Below are 24,483 nucleotides of genomic sequence, written 5' to 3'. Positions count from 1 at the left end.
GATGTAAAATTCCGCCCAAGGAGTCCGGTAAGGGACATAGACAGGTTACATGAGCAGGCAAAAAAATTTGGCAGACGGAGCGTAATGTGGGAAAATGTGAACTTGTCCACTTTGACAGGAAGAATAGAAAAACAGCATACTACTTAAATGGGGGAGGATTGCAGAACTCTGAGATCGAGGGGTCTGGGCGTCCTGGTGCATGAATCAGGAAAAAAATCAGTACGCAAGTGCAGCGAGTGATTAGAAAGTTGTTGTTTATTGCAAAGTGAATGGAATATAAAAGTAGGGGTGTTTTGCTACAATTGTGCAGGGCATTGTACAGGATGTTGGTGAGGCCGCACCTATAGTACTGTGCACAGTTTTGGTCTCCTTATTTAAGAAAGGATATAAATGCATTAGAAGCCGTTCAGCGAAGGCTAACTCGGCTGATACCCGGGATGGTAGGGTTATCTTAGAGGGAAAGGTTGGACTGGCTGGGCCTGAACTGGAGTTCAGAAGAATGAGAGGTGATCTGATTGAGACATAGGAGATCCTGAGGGGACTTGACAAGGATGGAGGCTGAGAGGATGTTTCCCCATTGTGAGACAGACTAGAACTGGGAGAGACAGTTTAAAAATGAGGGGGGAGGCATTATTTCTCTCAGGGAATCATGAGTCTTTTGGAATTCTCTTCCCCAGACAGCAGTGGGGCCAGGGTCATTGAATATTTTTAAGGCAGAGATAGATAGATTCTTGACTAACAAGGGAGTCAAAGGTTATTGGGGGTGGGTGGGAAGGTGAGAACGTGGAGTTGGAGCCATAGGTCAGATCAGTCATGATCGTATTGAATGGCAAACAAGCTCGAGAGGCCAAATGACCTACTCCAGCCCCTAATTCGTATGTTCGTATGGGCTCAGCTGTGAATTATGGCAAGGCTGTTGTAAAGGCATCGTCTTAACAGAAGTGTGATTTTTTTTTTTTGAGTCCAAGACTATATTTACTGGATGAGTAGGAGCACACATTCAGTCACAGCTGTGTTTACTACAGCCTTAGTGAGCAGCCAAGATCTGTCTTCCTCGTGCACTCATATCTGTGTAGCGCCTGGAAGGAGTGTGGGGCAGCACTCTTGCTACTCTTGTCAGACAGTCATGGGTTCAAGTTCCACTCCAGAGACTTGTGCACAAAAAAATAGCTCGGGTGACACTCCCAGTGTCGCGCTGAGGGCATGCTGCACTGTCGGAGGTGCCATCTTTCGGATGAGACTTTAAACAGAGGGCCCATCTACTCTCTCGGATGGAAGGGAAAGGTCCCAAATTGCTATTTCAAAGGAGAACAGGGGGTTTTGCTCTCCAGTGCGCTAGCCAATATTTTTCTCTCGAGGTTGCTACCACTGTTTACACCTCACAAGATTGTGAACTGGTTTAAACCAGTGAGACTTGTTAAACGGCACATCAAAATGGGCGTTTGTCACGTCAAACGAGTGCCGCTTAGTAATTCATTGGTCAGAAGGTTGGATACAGTATTTGGTTGGACTGAACACTGCAGCATCTACCAACATGGCTGAAATCTAATAAAGATCTGGTTGGAAACTGCAAGTCACAGGCAGCAGGACTGAAACCCTACATCCAGAGAGACACAACGTCAGCATCTCTAACACCACACCACCAAACCGTAAGCTGAGAGAGTGTCACACATGGTGGGAAAAACGATGCAAAAAAACCAGGAACCGTCTGTAAGACACAGAGGGGCAGAGAGCAGAAAACAAGTTTCTGAGCCCAATTTGATCCCACCTTCCCTCAATGTATCTGAAATGAAGCTATCTAACTCAGTCAGACAGCACAATGTACACCGGACTGAACTCTCTCTCTACTCACAGAGCTAAATTCAGCCAGTAAAACCCTTTGAGATCTGGGAAAGAAAGCGGGGAAATGGGCTGTGTATAATCACCACAGGAGGAGTCCATGAACCAGGCAGCCTTCGCCTCCTCTATAATCCTCAATATGGCTCCATCGATATTCAAAAGATTAATTCAAAATGTCAGCTACATGCAAGCAGAGGGACAACCACAGCGAATTAAAATCATCGCTCACTGTTAATTCCATCAGTCTATCACTTGAAAGTCATGTAAAAATTACTTCAAACCAAATCAATTTTCATCTGAATGTCATCAGGGTTTATTGTTACACTCAAGGTTGTATTCTAAGAATGAGTTTCACACTTCTCTGAAAACATCAGATAAAGATTCCATGCTGATTTTTTATTCACATATCTCTCCAGCATGGAACTGTGAACTGCTTGTAAAATATACATGAATGCCAAAACATAGCTCTACAGTTTCCTAACTGTTAGGAACTGCCCTTAGTTAGATCACAAGAGGAACAGCAGTCAATCTGGTCCCATTTGCACAAGTGAGCCTCTTTTCACAGGTAGGTACATGATATTAAATCTAATAGATTCATAGAGGATTAAATAACAGTGGGGCTACAGTTCTGCATTAAGCTAAGCCCTGAGTGGAGGGCAAAATGGTGACAGGTAAATTTACACAAATAATGACTAGAATGAGCTTCCAAAAGCACGGTGAAGGCTTAAGGTAATGGGGGAAGACTATAGGGTTACCAAGATGGATGAGTGAAGATGGGCATCCGTATCTAACTTCTCATGATGACTTTTCCAAACTCTGGTAAACATGTATTTGAGGGAGACTGGAATGCAAGTCTTACCAGGTTCCCAGGCCAGGGAGGTGAGTTAAAGCTCTGTCCAGGGTGCGAACCGAGACTTGGGGAGATAGTGGAGAACAGGTCAAAGCCACAATTAGCCTCCTGCTCCACAACTTGGAAGGAAGGGAGAAAAGTAAATCAGCCAGGGTTTTCAGGCACTGGATTGCTACCGTAGACATCGGTGTAGAAGTCAACATTTGAAGCCTCAAAAAATCCCTTCGAAAGCAGGGGTCAACGTATACGCCAAGTGCAAAAGTGAACGCCGGAGTGGGTGTGGGCGGTCGCCATTTTGAAACATCATCAGCATCTGGCGCAAAGAGTGGGTGTGTCTTAAACTCCCACGCATCTTCGCAACATAGCCCACATCGCCTGTTTGATCCCTTGCACCCAGTTATAAGATCCCGGTAAGTAAAACCTGCATTTGTGGGGTGAAAAATTGACAGTGACCACTAATACGTGTACAGCACGTCGTGGCTAAGAAGTGGGGGGGTCGATCTGTACACCAAGTATGTGCGAAAACATGATTTTTGAGGCTGGAAAAAAAAAATCAGGTGGACTTATATGCTGGGTCAACTTATACACTGCAATTTATGGTTGTTTACTGGGTGGATATCCATTTACTGAATCAGGCAGCAGAAGATCTTCTGTGAATCACAACTGAATTATTGTTAAACTATAGCTCAGTACAAATACCAGTTTCCTCTCTTCCCTTCTGGATCCCCTCCCTGTCCAGAAGCAAATTGACTCTGTTCAAAAATAGAAGTATTTATAGTATTCAAAAAAAAAACATCTACTGGGGAAAAACCCAGCTTGCAAGTTCTTCAAAGCACATCACCTGCTCTCAATTCACTCTGAAGCTTGGCCTGGTTTGCTCTTAAAGGGACCTGCATTTCTAACATTGTCAATGGTATCTAATGGAATGTGCACTGCTTGGTTGAGGATTAGATTGGGCTCAGTTGCCTTTAGATGTCCTTCTCTGTCCAATTGCTTGTCAACATTCACTGGAGGACACCAAGAATATCCTCCCAGGCAAGTGCTCACAAAACTGCATCCTGGCGCATGTTAGCGCTTTCAAGACAATAAGGGAGAAATCGGGAGGGCAGAGGAGACTGAAAATCACTGTGCAGTGGCAGAAAGAACGCAACACCCTGGGGAAGAACTTCCAACAGGGCTCCCTGGCCTCACGCCATAGCCTCGGCTGAAGATCGTGGAGCGAGGAGAGATGGCATAGAAGCCCGTTTCCATGGGAGTTGTGGGTGGGAGAAGATCTGGAGAACCCCCATGGTGAATCATTCCGTGGGCATGAGGGGTGCAGCAAGGAGAAGCAAGGCTTGGCATGCAATTCCCTACACTGGGCATCACCAAGTTGTGGCAGGCTATAGTGAGGAGGCGGCAAGTGGGCCGAGGTGATAAAGGGTCTCTGGCAAAGGTCAGCTCAACAAATCAGCCCTCCCAGCAAAAGTGCACCCAACGGGGAGGAAAAATAAAGAGAATAAAACAAACATGTAAATTAATTGAACAGTTTTATGGAAGACGTTTACTGGAGATTTACCTCACTCTCCCACAACCACCTCATCCCCTTCCCTCAGTAACTTTCCAGATTTCCACACACCCTTTTCAAAGCAGGTTTAGTTAACTGGGAAGACTCTCTCTATTCTCAGCAATCCCCATTGGAGGCAGACTGACATCTGTGTCTCTCCAGCTCACTTGCCAAACTTATCATCTGGGCACACGTCATTATCACTGAGCTCTGTTGGCGTAACATTTGTACATTATACATGGAAGCAGAGTTCAATAGTTAACAGCGACTTATTAAATAACGTAACTGCTTTGTTTCTAACATGTTGATGTATGCCCATGGAGCTACTAATTCCTTGGCTGAACATAATCAAGGCTATATTGTGGCTAAGCGGTGAGATTATGATCAATATCTCCACACAAGGCTGGCTGGAAAACACACAAAGCAATAAATTCTTCAGAAAGATATAAAAGCTTCATGAGTGGAGAGATTTATCAGGGCCCAGTCAGGCTAGCACAAGAGCTTTAGTTTTTATTACACATTTATTATGTGGGGTCAAATCTTGCTTGTACATGGCACCTCACCAGCATTTTCGCCAGTAGTTAAGATATTTTTCCACACCCTACAGCGTGAAAATATTTGGCCCCGTAACATGCTCGAAGCACAAGCTGATAAGGACGCAGCTAGGGCAACAGGGTCAATCATCCATCTCCTTAACCAATGAGATTTAAGAATTGAGAAAGCAGTTGAGGAATGAAGGAAATGGAGGGTGAATAAGGGTCCAATCAGGTACAGAAAGAAAAACAAAGAGAGAGAGAAAGAAAGATTAGATTGACAGAGAGAAAAAAAGAGACAGAGGAAAAGAAAAAATGTAAAAATTTAAAATTACATCTTTTTAAAATCTCTAACAACAATTGATGACATGCAGCAATGAGCCTCAACAGTTTATATTGTCCCTTTTCTAGGCTGGAGAGGTTGATTGACATTTCATCAATTATCACATTATTAAAAATGTACTTATGTGAGCCTCAACTTCCTGCAGTGAGTTTAGAAGGCAATTAACGAGCAAATCCTTAAAAATAACAGGGAGCCTGAGAGTGAGATCCCTGCCAGCTCACAACCTAGGTCTTTGCCCTTTAAACATGCTGGGTGAATTGTCCATTAATAACGCTGCACGTTGTCAATACACCATTATCTTGTTAGGGAGATTTGGCTCCTGAATGCTAAAGTGGCCCAGTGGATGAGTCTAAAAGCAAAATACTGCAGAGGATGGAAATCTGAAATAAAAACAGAAAATGCTGGAAAGGCTGAGCAGGTCTGACAGAATCTGTGGAGAGAGAAACCGAGTTAATGTTTCGAGTCCGTATGACTCTTCTTCAAAGTTCTGACGGACCCGAAACGTTAGCCCTGTTTCCCTCTCCACAGATTCTGTCAGACCTGCTGAGTCCCTCCAACAGTTTCTGTTTTTACTTCAGCGGATGAGTCTGTTGGCTTAGAGGGAGAGAGGGACTAATTACACCACTAATGAAGTGGTGTTGTTCCTGAGAGTTCCAGTCACGGGTCACCCAACACAGTTTTGTGCCAGGACCACAATCTCTGGGCTGTTCTCACTTCCAACCCGTGCAATGACAGATCAGGCATCGAGTCCCACTCACTGACAGGAGGTCACATCCTTCCATTCACTAATCTGGGGCAAAACGTGGCGCCGCGGTGATCAACTTCCACCGATTGCAACGAGACCACGGTAACTTATTGGTGCTCTGGGCAAAGGTTGCAGGTTACAGCAAGTTAGCACAACAGTTCACGTGAAATGCTATGCACTGTTGCAATGCAATTTGCTTCTCCGGTAGCACAGCTTTGCAAAGCTCCCCAGACAGCAGGTAGGTCTGAGCGATAATTTGTTTACCCTATGCCATAGGCTTACCATGAAGTGTAACGCAAACACTACTGACTACAGCATGCACAAGGGTAAACCATCCCCCACCCCCGCCCCCGGTATGATATAGTCATGCAGAACCTATTAGGTTACTGCGTGACTGTGGTGAATATTTCAATGGGGTTTTCCACAAGGAACGCCTCAATTCTAAAAATGCATAAGGCACCTTGAGCTTTAATCAGTTAATCACTTCTGCTCAGGGAACTGACAGAATACTTCTAGAGTATTAAAACGCTTTTTAAAATTTACTCACGGGATGTGGGCGTCGCTGGCTAGGCCAGCATTTATTGCCCCTCCCTCATTGCCCTTGCTTAGATGGCATTTAAGAGTCGACCACACTGCTGTGGGCCTGGAGTCACACGTAGGCCTGGACAGCAGGTTTCCTTCCCTAAAGGACATTAGTGAACCAGATGGGTTTTTACGACAATCGGCAATGGTTTTGTGGTCATCATCGGGCTTTTAGTTCAAAGTTCACCATCTGCTGTGGATGGGACTTAAATCCAAGGGCCCAGAGCATTACCCTGGGTCTCTGAAATACTAACCCAGTGACAATATCACCATGCCACCACCTCCTGATCATCAGCTCAAAGCACAGAAAGAGGCCATTCAGCCTTCTGTTGACTCTTTGAAAAAGTTATCCAATTAATCCCACCCACCCCCCTGCCCTTTCTCCTGGAAATGTCTCCTTTCAATGTGCATATCTAATATAGATCTAATTCCCTTTTGACGAATCTCCCTCCACTGCCCTTTCAGATAGTGCAGTCAGACAGCCCCAGCTATCGATCTTATTTAATCTCCTCTCTTCCTGAGGTCATTGTCGGCATGAGGTTCCACGGACACTGACCACCCTCCAGTGCCTCACTGCTTGTGCGTCAGCCCGGACGGGGAATGTTGGTAGGGCATTCGACTGCAGGGGCATCACGGCCGAGAATAATCCAATCCTCAACTGACCGCCAACAAAACGCGCGACCGGGAAACGATGAGGAATGGGAACCCAGTCCGATCTCCCTCTCCCCCACCAAGAGGTGGCGAGGTCAACTGCCACACCCCACCAGCGCCCCAACTGAGACCTGGCGCAGAATCCGAATGCGAGCCACGTCACTGTCCAGAGTGCCCGCAAAGTCAGTCAGGGTTAGGGTAAGAGTTAAAATGTTCCCGTGTGAGTCGAGGAAAGTGAAAGGGGGAAGCGGTTTTCAATCCTTTTTTTTTTAAGAAGAGCATAACTCTTTTAATTTATGTCTGGGAAAGAAAATAAAAATAAACGCAACACTTTTACTAAGGCTCGGAATAGAAAGGAATGAGGAATGGTGGCATTTGCTTAAAAGTCACCTGCTGCTGACTTGCCTGAGGGTTTAAAGTGGATAAACGCTAAGGGGCCTTTGGGCAGGGTTTGACCCCCTGCCTGTGCTAAGTTAGATGAATCGTTGGATGTCACAAGAGGAGTGTTGTAATTAAGCTCGGAGTCCACAGGCTGAGGAGGGGGGAGAAAAAGGTACTTTTTTTTTTTGAAAGTGCCAGGCAGCATTCCTAGTATATATGATTGCTTGGTGTAGAGTGAGGACGGGCTTCTCTGTTATCCTACCATCCTACCCACCCACCCCCACAGTCCGTCAGTTTGCCAACCCACACTCATCCATCAGGAATGACCATTTGGACCAACTGCCGGGGAGATGGAAGCCCCTAGGGAGCTGTCGCCCTACAAGTGGGTATTTTAACAAGTGGAGTGAGATAAGAGGAGGGTTCAAAACCAGGAATCGGTTATATTTTACTTATTCCCCAAAATGATAATCCTGTCAGGATGTAAAACGTGCTATTGTCCAACAAGGCAACTCCAACCTACTGGCCCTCTATCCAGCTCTACCTGTCCCACCCCTCCTTTAAACCAGCTTATATTTCACCTCTTTTCTATTTTTCCTTAGTTCTGTTGAAGAGTCGTACGGACACGAAACGTTAACTGCGCTCCTCTCCGCAGATGCTGCCAGACCTGCTGAGTTTTTCCAGGTATTTTTTATTTTTGTTCTGGATTTCCAGCATCCGCAGGTTTTTTTTGCTTTTATCCAGCCTACACCATGCTCAATTATTTCATTGCGCACTTCTGAGAACAGAGCGACTTTCACAGCCTCTGACCTTGTTAATTTGTCGCGGTGACCTATAAAATTACTTTGCAGCAATTTCCAAATTAACTCTCAAGTGAAAGATCAGTGAGCTGATGTGTCGGGGACCGTCAGTGGCTGGGCTTGTAGGTCTGAGGTGATGTCACCTGGTGAGGGAGGCTGCCCAAAAATAACAGCACATCTGGAAGCCAGGGTTTCCAGCAGGGGCCTGGCACACATTGGCTCATCATTAAAACGATTCCCCACTCGGGAGGAAAGTAGAACATCCTTCCAAAATTAAATCTCGTATCATGGCTGCGATACCGTTCACCAGAAAATTATTTCTCTTCTGTTTTTTTTTAAAACGCGGTTATAAGAAACCCCATTGTCTCAGTACAGAGAAACCTGAATACTGGAGGCACTCCAAGTACAGTACATTTCGAGAGGAAAAGCCTGAAGGTAATCAGGGGACAGGATCTGCAGCAGTTCTTGTTAAAGTCAGAACAGTAGGGAACTGAGGGCCATTATTTGAAGCTAAGAAAATCTTAAGCTGAACGTAACAGAGTGAGCAACTGCTGCACACTTGTTAAATGAAGGAACAAAGTGCCACATAGCTCAGCGTCGGGAACTACTTAGGAACTAACTGGACATATTCTCAGTTTAACAGGGTGCAGAGCATGACAGTGGCCGTTTAGATCAAAGCCCCATCTGCTCACTAAGGTGGATGTAAATGGGTTGCACACCCCCTTGGTGCAAGAAGAGCAGAAAAGGATTTTGTGGGGTGTCCCAGGTAAACGGACGACCTGATCACCCATTTGCTGTATGTGGGTCTTTGAAGTGTGCACATTGCCTACTGGGTTTGTCTACATACACTGGCAGTAGGCCAGAATTAACTCATTGGTTGTAATTCACTTTGAGACACATTGAGAATGTAATAAGAAGCTATATAAATGCAAAAAAAAAAAAATGCTCTCTTTCTTTCTAATTGCTGGGCCAAGTTACATTGGCTACGTGACTCTTCTTCACTCCTCCTACCTTCATATATTCTTATCATGTCTATGCAAATACAAAGCAGTGGCTTAAAAAAGGGGGTGGCTAGTTTAATATTTTCCTTGTTTACTAATCCTTTCAAATGAAAGCAGAGCTTATATATATACAGCACTTTACCACATCCTTTGTGCTTTCCTAAGGGTCTTGCATTAATTGTATTACTTCTGTAGTCTCTGTCATGAATGGGGAAAGTGAATCAGGCTATTTGCACACAGCAAGATCCCACAAATAATTGGGATGAATGACTGGTTTGTTTTTCGTAGTGTTGGTAAGGGGGAAAGTTGTCAAACAGTGGCAGGGGAGATGCATCCACCTGGACTAAAAGAGGCCTCGTCGATTTAACACCTCATCTGAAAGACAGCATTTCCAACAGAGCAGCAACTCTTTAAACTGGAAAGTCAGCCTAGAGTTTGCGCTCAAGTCTCGGAGTGGGACCTGGAGCCACACATTTTCTGGCTCAGGGTAAAGAATTTTACCCACTGAGATAAGTTTTTTGGGTGAGAAATACAGTGTAGGAGCAAAATTCCTCTTCACAGAAGAGAGATGAGTAAGACCATACTGACCCCATCCTAGTTCTTTCACACATTAAGACCCTACATCATCCCCGCTTGTTGTCCATCTGCTTATCCCCACTGTGCCCCAAAGCCTAGTCCATGTTGAAGAATTTCCTGATCTCACTACTTAAGTTTAGTTTGAATTTGTCTCTCTTGCTATTGTCACAGCTTATTCTGAGATATTGCTCCAAACTTCACTTTTTCTACTCCAAGATTCCCTTTTATGTCATCTTAATGATAAATGATGTCTATTTTCCTCCATAATTTAGCAGCCTCCTACGTGTAACTTGTAAAAGGCATTTTTAGGTTTGTATTTTTATTATAGGGTTATTAAGCTGCCATTTGCAATTCCTCTTCCATAGTACAGAACTTTGAGTATTGCTGAAAAAGGAGACATGATGCTGAAGCTTTTTGTCTTACACTCATCAGGACAGATGCAAGAATGCCAACTTTCAAAGGGAGCAACAATTTATACTGCATGAGAAAAAGGGTGTTAACCAGGCATTGCTTCTTTTTTTTGAAATGAACAAAAGCCTGAGGGTCAATGGTTCTGTGGTGCATTTTCCATGGCAACACCTCAACCAGAGTCGACCTGCCAAGCCATCCGCACCCTTTTTCTCATGCGGTATAAATTGTTGCTCCCTTTGAAATTTGGCATTCTTGCATCTGTCCTGATGAGTGCAAGACGAAAAGCTTCGAAAGCATGACTCTTCAGCAATTCTCAAATTCCTCTTTCCTTCCCATCAAATCTGTACAAAGACGACCGGCCTGAGTGATGCTTGATGTTAACTGGCCATATTTAACAAGTTTGAAGCAAAACTAGAGGCTACTGTAATACAAGTTGATGTGTCACAATCATTACTCTGGAAACCTGTGGAACCTTTCAATCATTAGGATACTTGTCATCGCAAAGGCTTTCAAATTTTGGCTTCTAGGCAATAAGGCAGAGATTGGCACTGTGTCCTGCCTCACCTGCATAGGCCTCTAACCCTACCGGTCATACACAACCCCAAAGTTGAAGGACCATTGAAATACTTCACCATGGCTCCTGCGCTGAGAGGTAAGAGTTCATTATTTGGAAGAGTGCAGGCTGTGTTTTAACAGTGGGGCCGGGAGAATAGATGAATATTCTTGAATTGCATTTTAGTACCTTGGGGATTAGAGTAGCAGCTCTCCCTCACGGAGTTTCAAGAGGCAACAATAGGCCAGAAGGTGAAAAGACCATGCTTACTGGGCAGAACAGTCTCTACTCATTCCATGTTTTATTTCCCAGCTTGGGACCCTCCCTCATCAGAACTGTTTCCTGCTTATCTGCTCAATTATACAAGATCCTTTGGGTTACTCAGAATTCTAAATGCAAAAGCAACAATTTGCATTTGTCTAAGGATTTTAATGTAGTGCACTGTCCCAAGGCACTGCACAGCAGCAACCTTCAACCGAAATTTGACACCGAGCCACAGGAGGAGATGTTAGGACATGTTTGGTCAAAGAGGGAGGTTTCAAGGTGCTTCTTAAAGGATAGAGAGGTAGAGGGGCTGAGAAGTTTAGGGAGGGAATTCCAGTGCTTAAGGCCTAAGCAGCTGAAGGCGCAATCACCAATGGTGCGACAATGAAAATCAGGCTACGCAGAAGAGAGCAGGATTGGAGAAGCCTTGGAGGGTTGTGGGGCTGGAGGAGATTAGAGAGTTCAGGAGGGGGTGAGGCCATGGAGAGATTTGAAAATGAGCATGAGAATTTTAAAACTTTTGAGACTTTGCTACACTGGGAGCCAAGGTAAGTCAGTGAGCACAGGGGGGAAAGGTGATGAGCTGAGGCAGGGGTTAAGAGAGGCAATACTCTTCCTCCTTTTCAGTTCTCTACCCGAAGGCAGGTCTTTGACGATTATTCACCTAGCCACAACAAAGTGCAGTGGTTTTTTTTACTACGGGTAGAGCAAGGAGGCAGGCTCCAAGTCTACCGCAGCTGGAATGGGGATCGAACCCCATGCTATTGGCATTAATCAGATCCACACACTAGCCAATAGCCAACTGAGCTAACCAACCCTCTGTCGGCAATATTTTGGGAGGTGGAAATAGATGGTTTTGTGGTGATGGATAGGAAGGCAATATTACAGGAGGTGGATATTAAACACGGGAGAGGATTTGGGGTCGGAAACTCAGCTCATGATTAAAAAGGACACCTCGAAGTTGCACACTCTGATTGGGCCACAAACGGTCGGTGGCAAAGGGACAGGGTTTGTGGCAGGGGACCTTCACAAAGATTCCTTCACCAACAGAAAATACATAGCAGGAAAAACTCACCCAAGTTCAGTGATCATTCTGCTCCACACTGCTGGTACCTCCTAACCGAGAAACCGAGTCCTTTGGAATTGCCCTGACTCAACACCAAATAAAGAGGCTCGTTACTTGAGAAATACCAACTTGCGCTTATTTTTTTCCCAGTTGCAAGATGGAGTTCTGGCTATTTACAGTTTGCACTAAACATCAATTTATGCCTAGTAATTCCTATAATCCAACTGCAAAATTGATACAAAGATTAATTTAGGCAAAAGGTGGGGTAGGGCCCTGCATATTCCGATTATATAGCCATAGTTCACCATTTCCAAAAAGAAAATCCACAAAAATGGGCACCTAATGGCCCAGAGGGTAAACCCAGTCGAGTGCGGTGCTGAACTTCAAAGACCACAAAGGTCCTGGGTGTATATGAATCTCGACTGGGCATGGACAGAAAGGGGCATTTAAAATGGTGTCCACACTAAGGAAGTCGCAGCAATGCAACAGTTTGAAAAACGATTGGGGAGGCTCGGTGGAACCGGAGGGGTGGGAAAAAGGGAAGATGCCGGTAGAGAAGTGAAATAACCTGAACAGGGGTGTCAAACAGACAAGTAGTTAATTCCCTCTTCCTGACATGAAAATTATAATGCTAATTCCATAATAATACTCAAAATGTAACTGTGAACTTTAATCACACGTGTCTTCCTTCAGGCTCAGGCGATGCCAGGAGTCTGTGTCTGTCCAGGAGGCTGGGCTGGCTAGAGCTGTAACCAGCTCCAAGCACTCATCTACACTGACCAATATTGGGCTCGAATGAATCTTTCATGGTTATTGCTGAACAAAGAGACATGCTTAAACTTTTTGTTGTGCAGTCATCAGGACACTCGCAAGAATAGCAATATAAGGGGATAACAACAATTTATACTGTATGTGAAGAGGGTGCAGATTGGTTAGCAAGTGGCACTCTCTTCATATACAGTATAAATTGTTGTTTTCCCCTTATATTGGTATCCTTGGAAGTGTCCTGATGAGTGCAAGACGAAAAGATTAGCATGTCTCTTTTTTCATGGTTCTTATGCTCAAACCCTTGTTGATGTTTTCATCATTAATAGCTCTGATCCCCTTCCTGATTGTCTGATTTGCTTTGTCTTGCTATTAAGAATCTGCTGTTTCATACTTACAGCTGTAATACTGGCATCTGGCCAACAGATAGATTGCCCATGTATGTTATAGCTGCAACTATCAGGATTAATCAAACCTCAACAGGATAAATTGCCACTCTATCAGCCTCCTCCCAATCATCAGCAAAATGAGGAAAGGAATCATCAGTAATACCATTAAATATCAACTAATAACCTGCTCGTGAACACACTGTTCAGATTTCCCCAGAACCTTTCAGATCCAGACCTCATCATGGCCTTGACCGTGATACATATGCAAGAGCTGAATGTCAAAGGAGAGGCAAGAGTAAACTGCCCATGATATTAAGGCAGCAAAGAGCCCTAGCAAAACTGAGGTCAATGGAGGGTCAAAGATAAAACTCTCCATAGACTGTAATCAGGTCGAACACAATGAAATATACCCGTAGTTGGCAGAAACCAGTCACCACAGCCCCATGCCATCACTGCATGAATCCCTCAACCATTAAAAACAATCTGCATTTCCTAGTTCTGTTGAAGAGTCATACGGACTCGAAACGTTAACTGTTTTCCTCTCCGCAGATGCTGCCAGACATGCTGAGTTTTTCCAGGTATTTTTGTTTTTGATCCACATTTCCACTGCACCTATCACAGTCGTGGGACATCCCAAATCTCTTTCTATCCAGTGAAGTTATTTTTTTTTTTAACTGCTGTCACTTGTAAAGATGTTTCATCAATGGGCTTTCTTCTATCAAAGTCAGGATGTGCATTGACGATTCCACAATCTCCAATTCCATTCACAAATCCTCTGATAACAAAGCAACTCTTGCCAACCTACAGCAGGACCTGGACAACATCCAGGTTTGGACTGACAAGTGGCAGCTAACACGCACGTCCCAAGTAATAACCAACTTGAACATGAGCAAGCCTCTCCACCAAGGCTCAGCCTTGGAGCACGATAGAATATTCACCATCAACCCGGATAGGTGAAGCTACAACAATAACTACTTGGAGAAGGTGGTCTGTTTGACACCCCTGTTCAGGTTATTTCACTTCTCTACTGACATCTTCCCTTTTTCCCACCCCTCCAGTTCCACCGAGCCTCCCCAATCATTTTTCAAACTGTTGCATTGTTGCGACTTCCTCAGTGCGGACACCATTTTAAATGCTCCTTTCTGTCCACCCCCAGGTGAGATTCATATACACCCAGGACCTTTGTGGTCTTTGAGGCTCAGCGCCACACTGGACTGCGTTTACTCTCTGGCCATTAGGGTGCCCATTTTTGTGTATTTTATTTTTTGGAAACGGTGAACTATGGCTATATAATCGGAATATGAAGGGCCATACCCCCAGCATTTGCTTAAATTAATCTTTGTATCAATTTTACGCTCTATGTCATCCAAGAGCAGTTCTCTTAATTAGACCTACTGCCACTGAACTCAAATCCCCACTCCTCTATCACCAGCGCATGGTGGCTGCTGTATATATGATCTATAGGATTCATCACAGCAACCCCCCCAAGGTTACTTTAGCACTTCTTTAACCTGCAGTTTACCATCAAGAAGGACAAGTTCAGAAAATGTCATTGGAACATCATCACTTGAGGTTCACATGCCATCCCTAGTTGGGCACATATTTTACTGTTACTGTTCCTTCAACATTGCTGAGTCAGAATCCTGGAAATCCTGACCCAACATCATTTGTGGGACTACAGTGCTTCAAGGGCGTGGATGGGGTAGGGGCGGAGGGGTGGTGGAGGGTAAAAGAGGGTCACTAACTCAGGGTAACCAAAAATGGGCAATAAAAACATGGCCTTGCCAGCGCCACGCTCATTCTGAGAATGAAATAAAAAATGACTGTTGCAATTGTTGTTACTCCAGAGGTACCCGGACTGTAGCCCGTGCACTGCCTCTGTGTCCCCATCCTCTGCACTGAGCCAAGGTAACCCAATCCAACCTGCGCTTTGGAAGTAATTCAAAATCAGAATGCCAAGACTAGTCGGTGCGAGTACCTTAAGCCAATGAAAATTAATAGAAATATGGGTTAAACTTTATAAGTGGTCCTTGATGCTCCAATGCTATAGAATCCACAAGTACAAAAGACATAAACCATTGCATTGTAAGGTTGAATTTTCTTACAAAATTGATTTTTTTTTTTTTGGTTCCTTTTCTCTCTCTACATTATAGTTGTTGCTCCATCATTCAACAATCCTCTCACAAGCAGTGAGCAAGCAATAAACCATAACCTATTGTGCTTTACTCAAGGCAATTAAAGATGAGGAGGGCTATTCAGCCCATCTTAGCTCTTCCATCCAGACTGACCTTAAAGTTCCCCCATCCTCTCCAGTATTCAATGGTTCCTTAAAGATTCCTGGGGTTTTGCCTCCAGATATTGGGATATCCATTCCAAGTTTTGATCACTCGCTAGATGAAGGATATCAAGTATAAATTTGCCTTTTGAACTTGTGACCCCTTATCCTAATCTTTGTAATTTAATTTTCCAAATTTAACTTCTCCATTCATTTAACTATTTTTATACCTCTATAAATATCACCTCCTTAGACACCTCCCTTTCAGAATAGTTCACACATTTCCAGTCTTTCTTTATACCTCAGATGCCCAAGCTGTTAACTCCTAACACTGGGGTCTCATGCAGTCACCAGCACCAGCGTCTACATGAGTGATGGCCTACTTGCCACATTTACAACAAACCCCACTGGCTTTCTAAATGCACCGAGCTGGTGCACTTATATCAGCTTTGCGCTTGTATCATGAAGCAGCCATGCTTACTGCTAGGAGCACCTCTACTCTAAAGCTGAGAAATCTTAATTCAGAAAGTCTAGTCTTCCATGCGGCCTCCAAAGACAACAACTTGCACTTATATAGCACCTGTCATGCAAAGTCTCAAGTTGCTGGGTCAAAATCCTGGCACTCCCTCCCTAACAGCACTGCGGGTGTGTCAACACCACATGGATTCCAGCACTTCAAAGCGGCAGCTCACTACTACCTTCTCAAGGGCAATTAGGGATGGGCAATAAATGCTGCCCTAGCCAGCGACACCCATGTCCCATGAATGAATTAAAAAAAAGCATATTCAGACATTTGACACCAGGTCAAAGGAGGAGACCAAATGTTTTGTCAAAGGTTTTAAGGAGCTACTTAAAAATGAGCAAGAAGTAGAGAGGCTGGGGGGTTTGAGGGGGGGAAATTCCAACATATGAAGGCACAGCCACCAATAGAGAGGATAAGGGAAATTGCAGATGCATAAAAAGTTGGAGGAATGCAGATATCTTGTGGGCTGTCAGGCTGAACGACAGTACAGAGAAGGGGAAGAGCAAGACTGTAGGGGATTTTAAACATGAAAATGTGAATTTTAACATGGATATGTTGCTGGGCTGAGAGCCAATTGTAGGTCGCAGAGCACGTGACTTACAGAACAACACACACACGGAGGGCACCATGCATAACTCAGATTTCCTTATTCTCCCAAAAGCCAACTTTTAACATACCCAAAACCAGCAAAACCCATCACATCAACTGGTCACATATTCATTGGCGGGATTGTGCCTGTAAACTGGCTGCCATGTTTGTAACAACAACTACATTTCAAAATAAATTTACACTTTAAGATGCCCCAGGGACACAATATGTTATGACTTAAATGCAAATGCTTTCTTGCTCAAGACAATAAAACCCGAAAAATCAGAAAGGGAATAGTCTAAGAGAGAAGTGGAGGGTGAGTGGGGGTCAGCACCTGAAAAATAAAACAAATTAGTTCAGGCAAGTGAGATGGGGGGCGGAGGGGGGCAAGTGTGTGGTTCAGTCAGAGGCTGAGGTTTTAAGAAAGTGACCCAGGCTGCTCTGACCTGTTTTAAAAACAAATATCTTAGTAACAACATTCCATATCTAATTTATTTTCTAAATCTGGTACATGTCACAGCCTCCATTTTCTTTACTGTCTTCAGCTCTTCCAAGGGTTCTCACAAGTTACCTGAATGCCCTCCCCACCATGTACCCTTCAGTGCATGCAGGTCACACATCTGTAACCTCATGACCCCAACCTCAGGCCTGACACAACCTGAACCCTACTCCACAACCCCTTCTCCAACCCCCAATCCCCACAACGTTTGCATAACTTTGGCTGGATAAGTGACTGGTAGTTCCTGGGGAACCACACAGCAATGAATCATTATCATTTGGGGGTGGGGGAAGAATTAGGGGAGGAATGTACACCAATTACTGAGCTTAATGCTACCTAGAACATTTCCATACCTTTCCTGATTTAACCACTGGCTTCAAAACCCAGAGTGGGAAACACAGGGAATAGGAGAAAACTAGGAATGGGGGAGGGGGTGGCAACAGGAAGCAGGTAAGCACAATGAATTATTTTTTACCATATGTCCCAAAAAAAAAACAACCCCAAGTCCTCGAATAGGAGTCAAGTTAAGCAACTGTTGGGAGAGCGAACTCCGACAGAAAAGCCAAATGAACTTTAATTTGGAAGAAGCAAAATTCCTTTGCACGCTGATACAATCCGACACACTGTAACACATGGTAAATGTTGCCCCTATTGAAGGAATGCTCTTTAAATATTAAAAAGCAACCCCTGGATCAGATGGTACTGGACTGGCTGAAGGAGGAAAAGGGGGTGGGGTAGGGGGGGGGGGTGAGGGGTTTCAGTGCTGAGTACCCGAGAAAGCCCCCCCCACCCCCAAACCCCAACCTCAAAGACTGAACGGCCCTGATTTTTGCTATAGAGTTGCTGTCTCTGCAATTTCCAAAACGGAACGCAGGCCGATTTCTTTGATTGTAATAATATGCAGATATATGAATAATTGAAAATGCAACCCATTGCAACCGGTCGGAGTCATCATTGGGGGTTTAATTCCTTCCCCCCCACCACCCCCCCAAAAATAGAAACAGCCCTAGATCCTCTTGCAAGCTACGAGCAGCTATAGCTACAGCTCTGCCCTGCTCTGCTCTGCTCGCTGCTTTGACAAAGCGCTGATTGTCCCCAATGAGCAGGAACCCCGTTCTTTACTCACCGGCAAAAGGAGAGCGAGAGACAGACAGACACTCACTCACTCTCTCCCCTGTCCCCAGGACCAGACATTTCCCACCAGCTGGCTTCTTCTGTAAAGTAGCGAAGCAGCCGCTCTGGCCAAGTTTGTCAGAGGGAGTGGTTGGGGCGGGGGGGGAAACGTTCTTTCCTCCTCTCTCTCTCTATCTTCGGCGTCGAGGTCAACAGATGGAAATGGAGATGGAAAGGATTCAGAAAGGTTTTGGCACACACACAGAGAGGGAGAGAGAGAGAGCAATGCAGCTTCCTAGTGGAGGTCCGGGAGAAATGCAGCTCCTGCACGAATAATGTAACCAGGTGGGATTAGCAAAAAACTATGGTCTATTAAACACTGCTAAACTCTGATTTATAAAGCATTAAAACAACTGGTCCATTAAACACTGCCAAAAACACTGGTTGTCTAAGCACTGCCAAAAACACTGGGATGTCCTGAGGGTAATAAACCATAGTGCTTCACAGCTACATGAAGTTGTTTTGACATGTCCTCACTGTTGTAGGAAAATAGCAAGTCAATTTGTGCACACCAAGGTCCCAAACAGCAAAGAGATAAAGGACAACTTGTTTTAGGCTTTGGTTGAAGGATACGTGTTGGCCAGGGAGGGCTTCCCTGCCCCTTTTCGAGTAGTGCACTTTGGACCTTTTACATCTGGCTGAGGGCAGACAGGGTGCCCAATTAACCTCTCGTCCAGCACCTTCAACATTGCAGCACTCCCTCCATATTGCAAAGAGGTGCCACCCTAGTTTGTGCTCAAGTCTCTGGAGCAAACGTGAACCTGCCAACTTCCAACTCATGATACTGAGCCAATTACAAACTATGAAAAATCAGCTCTCTGCGTAACCGATTATACAATATGTGCTTCAACATTACTTCAGTTTGTGTAGATTTTTTCCTCTTAAGTGGCTGCCTACGAAACTTTACTGATTATGGCCAAGACCATCTTGTCCTCCCAGGGAAAGGATGATAGGGGGTCAAAAAGCAGGAAAATAAATACATTTGTATAGCCCTGTTTTGACACAAAAAAACATGACATTAATGCTCTTCTGTAGCATCAGTGTAAAGAAAAGTCAAATACCTTTCCCAGATCTAAGCTAAACAACTTTGTTGGTCAATGGTCAATGAAATGACCATTCTTCATGCAAGTCTAGATGAAGAGTTGTTAGACCATAGACATCCCAATCCTGTTTCATCCAACATCTACTTTCGCGCTGGTACAACAATCAAGATTAGACAACCCAGCTGATTCTTTAACAAAAACAAACAAAAAGGGGGGTGGGAGGGACAGGTAGAGCTCGATAGGGGGCCAGTGATAAACTTACAGAATACTGAAAGGCCTGGATAGAGTGGACGTGGGGAAGATGTTTCCATTAGTAGGAGAGACTAGGACCCGAGGGCACAGCCTCAGAGTAAAGGGAAGACCTTTTAGAACAGAGATGAGGAGAAACTTCTTTAGCCAGAGAGTGGTGAATCTATGGAATTCATTGCCACAGAAGGCTGTGGAGGCCAGGTCATTGAGTGTATTTAAGACCGAGATAGGTTCTTGATTGGTATGGGGATCAAAGGTTACGGGGAGAAGGCGGGAGAATGGGGTTGAGAAACTTATCATCCATGATTGAATGGCGGAGCAGACTCGATGGGCCGAATGGCCTAATTCCTGCTCCTATGTCTTATGGTCTTATAGGTGGAGGCCGAGAAGAGACTGCCAAAGATGTCATAGACAAAAGGACTGGAGGGACAGCATCTCATCTTCCAACTAGGCACTTTACAGTCTTCCAGACTTAACACTGAGTTCAACAATTTCAGATCATGAACTCTCTCCTCCATCCCCACCCCCTTTCCGATCCCCCTTTTTCCAATAATTTATAATTTTTTTACAAATATATTTTTCTTTTCCCTCCTATCTTAAAATTTATTTCGATCTATTGTTTCATCTCCACCTTTTAGCCCATTTCGATCCCTTCCCTCCACCCCACCCCCACTTGCTTGTCCTGCTTGTTACCTTTAATGTCCCCATTAGCACATCCTTTAGATAATATCACCACCGTCAACACCCCTTTGTCCTTTTATCTATGACATCTTTGGCAGTCTCTTCTTGGCCTCCACCTATCACTGGCCCCCTATTGAGCTCTACCTGTCCCAACCCCCTCTACCAGCTTATATTTAATTTCATTTCTATATGTCTTAGTTCTGATGAAGGGTCATACGGACTCGAAATGTCAACTGTATCCCTCTCCGCAGATGCTGTCAGACCTGCTGAGTTTTTCCAGGTATTTTTGTTTTTGTTCTAGATTTCCAGCATCCGCAGTATTTTGCTTTTATCTCAGCTGATTCTTTAGTTGCCCCCATTCCTGTTGTAGGAACACCAAGTCCAATTGTAAAGCCCTCACCTACATTATTACAGATGAGATCAACTATGCTACATATATTTTATTTTAAATAGCATTCATTTTGAGCATTATTAATGGGGACATAAATCAATAAGAGCAATAAAGCGGTGTATGCATTATATGACAGATTAGAAAAAGTGCAACAAACATCTTTAAGCATGCAAGATTATTGAAGTGAAATAGTTTTGCACTTCCTTCTGATAAGCAGTACATTGTTACTTCTCAGATAAATAATGGTCAGGGGAAATTTAAAAGTGAATATTTAAACAAATCAATGAGTAGATCAATTAAATGTGAATTGAGTGTTGCTGTAAAGAGAGACATGCCATTGAAGCTAAATGAAAGCTTGGGGGACAGCCATCCCCTGGTTCATTCGCCATGGTAATGCCTTGACTAGTGTCGACCTGCCTAGTTTGAATTCAAACAAAAGCTTGGCAGTTAACTGTTCCCTGTGCATTCTCCATGGCAACACCTCTACTGGAGTTGTCTTGCCAACCAATCAGCACCCTCTTCTCATGCAGTATAAATTTTGTTCCCCCACTTTAGATTTGGTATTCTTGCGAATCTGTCCTGATGAGTGCAAGACAAAAAACTTCGACATGTCTCTTTTTTCAGTAATACTCAAGTTCTGTACTACCAAGTGACAATTTATATATTAATTCATTATCTGGACTAAGAAAACCAAATAATTTGTGTTTTGTTGTTGGGATTTGCACCCTCCCAGTCACTAGTCAGTAGAGTTTGGAGTTATAAATAAATTGTGATTGCACAAACACTCCTCCTAGCAACTGGATGAATTTTCATTCCTATCACACCATTCCCAGAATTTTGTGGTCATTAAAACAAGGCTGAACATATTAGGGGATGGAAAGAGCTGGCACTGGAAACAAAGAAAAGGGAAAAACCCTGGCAAGATTCAATATTTTGAGTTTTCAGTCAGTTCATAACAAAGCTATAAATATCCAGTGAAATATTAATAGGACATCTGGAGCCAAGGTCACAACTTACAGTAGATCTTATCTGACAAAATTGAAATTGGGTTACTTAAAAAGAGAGAACACAAAGTTGCAACTTTTCTTTAAAACAAAACCCACTATGAAGAATACATTATCTTGGCCATTTTCTCTCCTGAAGGTTATCTCCTTCAGTTAGACAAAGCCACACTGATGGCAATTACACTCTGGTACCTCATCTATTATTCACATGTGAACCTTGATGATGGATAACAGACCATCGCACTGTAAAAGTTATATCCCAGTGCAGACTTGCCCTCACCTGCAGTTATACTAATCTAGCAGAAGGCTGCGGCCTCACAATCTGGAGCAGGAATCCGGGTAGCTTTTCGACTCCCTAATCCACAGCAATGCAGCTCCTCCACCGCACCATACTGCCATTTAGCAGCTAATATACATAGCAGAGACCAGGGGTAATTACAAATTCCTGATCCATTATTCACATAGCCAATGTTAAGAGGATTGTTTTTTTTTTTAAAAACAGTACAGAGCCAACCCTTCCCCATCTGTGATCTCCTCCAGCTCTACAACTCTAAGATATTGGCAGTCCTCCAATTCCAACCTAGCTCTTACGCATCCCTGATTTTAATAACTTCACCATTGGCAGCCAAGCCTTCAGCTGCCAAGGATCCAAATTCTAAAATCTCCTCCCTAAACCTCTCCATCTTTACCTTTCTTCCCTACTTTAAGACGCTCCTTAAAACCTACCTCTGACCAAGATTTGGGTCATCTGCCTCAATATCTCTCTGGGGGCTCGGTAACGCTCCTGTGAGATACCTTGGGCGTTTTACCACATTTAAAGGCACAAGCTGTTACCGTAAGGTACATGGCCATGGGCGTCCAGTTTACTAGCATACATGCAATAGCTATGCTACCAAATTGGGCACAGCCATTTACTGGTAACTGCAACTTGCAAGAACTCACTTGCCCACAAGGTGAAATCAAGCCTCTTCACATAACTATATCCAGGATCGAAAGGTCAGTTGCTTCAAGACAAGAAATCACACTGCTAATTGAAAATTGGGTAATCATGTTCTATAATATAACAGAAAGGAAAGGGGTGATTTCTGATTATACTTCCAGCCTAACAGGTTGATAAAATCTCTCTGGAGCATCCTGGAATACAGAATTGCAGGATTTCCAAAATCCACTCACCTAGAGATGGCATTCAGCTGATGAAGACGCCAAGTTCCCTTTCAGGTTACAAATTCAATACCTCAAAAGCCTTTTAAATTGGCATCAAATTTCAGACAGTACCAAAGAATAAGTGAATTGCATTTTCCATACCGAACGTTTACTTTTCCTCATCAAGACTGCCGAAATAAACCCAGAAAAATACCAGTGCCAAGGTAAAGCTGCAGTACTAAACTGTGCTCACAGCATTAGCATTTAAAACATCAAACCTACATCTCTCATCTACCGTAACTTTAAAAATCTATTCCTCTTGGAAGTTCCATCGAAGCCTTTCACTCATTGGAGGATTTCTTTCAACCTCAAGAGTATGGTCTCTGGAACACTGTTCCTGCCATTATTGATCCCATGAAAACCTTGTCACACTTTCGGAAGGTTGATGATGCTTCAAGGTTGTTCGTGCTAAGTATCACCTCTCTCTGGAAATTAAACCCTTTGTTTTAGCTGGAATTGGTCAGCAACACCAGTCTCCAAAACTATGACTTAAAAGGGTAACTTCATGGATTACAGGCCAACAGAATGTGCAGAAATGCTCAGATAAAAGCAAAAAACTGCGGATGCTGGAAATCTAAAACAAAAACAAAAATAGCTGGAAAAACTCAGCAGGTCTGGCAACATCTGCGGAGAGGAACACAGTTAACATTTCGAGTCTGTATGACTCTTCAACAGAACTAAGGAAAAATAGAAAAGAGGTGAAATATAAGCTAGTTTAAGGGGAGGGGGGACTATCCAGCTCTTCTTGTCCCACCTCCCCCCCCTTAAACTAGCTTATATTTCACCTCTTTTCTATTTTTCCTTAGTTCTGTTGAAGAGTCATATAGACTCGAAACGTTAACTGTGTTCCTCTCCGCAGATGCTGCCAGACCTGCTGAGTTTTACCAGGTATTTTTGTTTTTGTGTAGAAATGCTCCTCCATTCTGCACAGTGACTGCACCAAGTGATCCTAAATCAGTGATCTTACATTCCTACCCCAGAATTATTTATCTGGCCCCCCAGCTTGCCTATCCTTCCTGGTTTCTTCTAATACCGCCCAGAGTGTACTGTGCCTTGTTTGCACCCGGTAGTTCCCAGGCTGCCAGTGTGATCCTAGCTTCATCAGCAGCACAGGAACAGAGAAAAAAAATGGAAGCAGATGCCATTTCTGATCAGTCTCTCATACCATCTAGTGGCTAGTTACTGAGAAGCAGTCTTATCGTGAATAACATGCTAGAGGCACACATTGTTCATGTAATGGAATGACATAAAAATACCTAGCAAAAGGAATGATGATAAAGACACCAAAAACTTTACTCTGGTGCTACTAGTTATCAATTACAGCAAAAAAACAAATCCCTTTTCTTGGGCTTCAGCTGATGCATTGATTCTTGATAGTAGTTACATTCATCTAAAGATACAGATCTAGATTTTCCAATCACAATATAACTCTCCGTGTTGAAACCAATGCATGATGTGCATGCCAGAGTGATTGTTTTTCCCACTTTTCACTAAGTAACTACATCAAGTGGTCCTGAATTAGAACAGATTGGAGATATATAACTAATTGGAGGAAAGCTCTG

General features: G+C 43.8%; 1 protein-coding gene across 1 annotated transcript in view; it reads right to left on the bottom strand.

Annotated features, from left to right (window-relative positions):
• cuedc1b (CUE domain containing 1b) overlaps positions 1-18,375 on the bottom strand; it is a 156,400-nt gene extending 138,025 nt beyond the window's left edge. Inside the window, exon 1 of the mRNA XM_078548081.1 lies at positions 18,304-18,375. The gene's annotated coding sequence lies outside the window, so the exon portion shown is untranslated. The remainder of the gene's footprint in view (positions 1-18,303) is intronic.
• Between the last annotated feature and the right edge of the window lie 6,108 nt (positions 18,376-24,483).

This window comes from Cetorhinus maximus, chromosome 9 (assembly GCF_964194155.1).
Source record: "Cetorhinus maximus chromosome 9, sCetMax3.hap1.1, whole genome shotgun sequence".
NCBI lineage: Eukaryota > Metazoa > Chordata > Chondrichthyes > Lamniformes > Cetorhinidae > Cetorhinus > Cetorhinus maximus.
The sequence above is the reverse complement of the archived record's forward strand: the minus strand, read 5'-3'. Positions and strand labels throughout refer to the sequence as shown.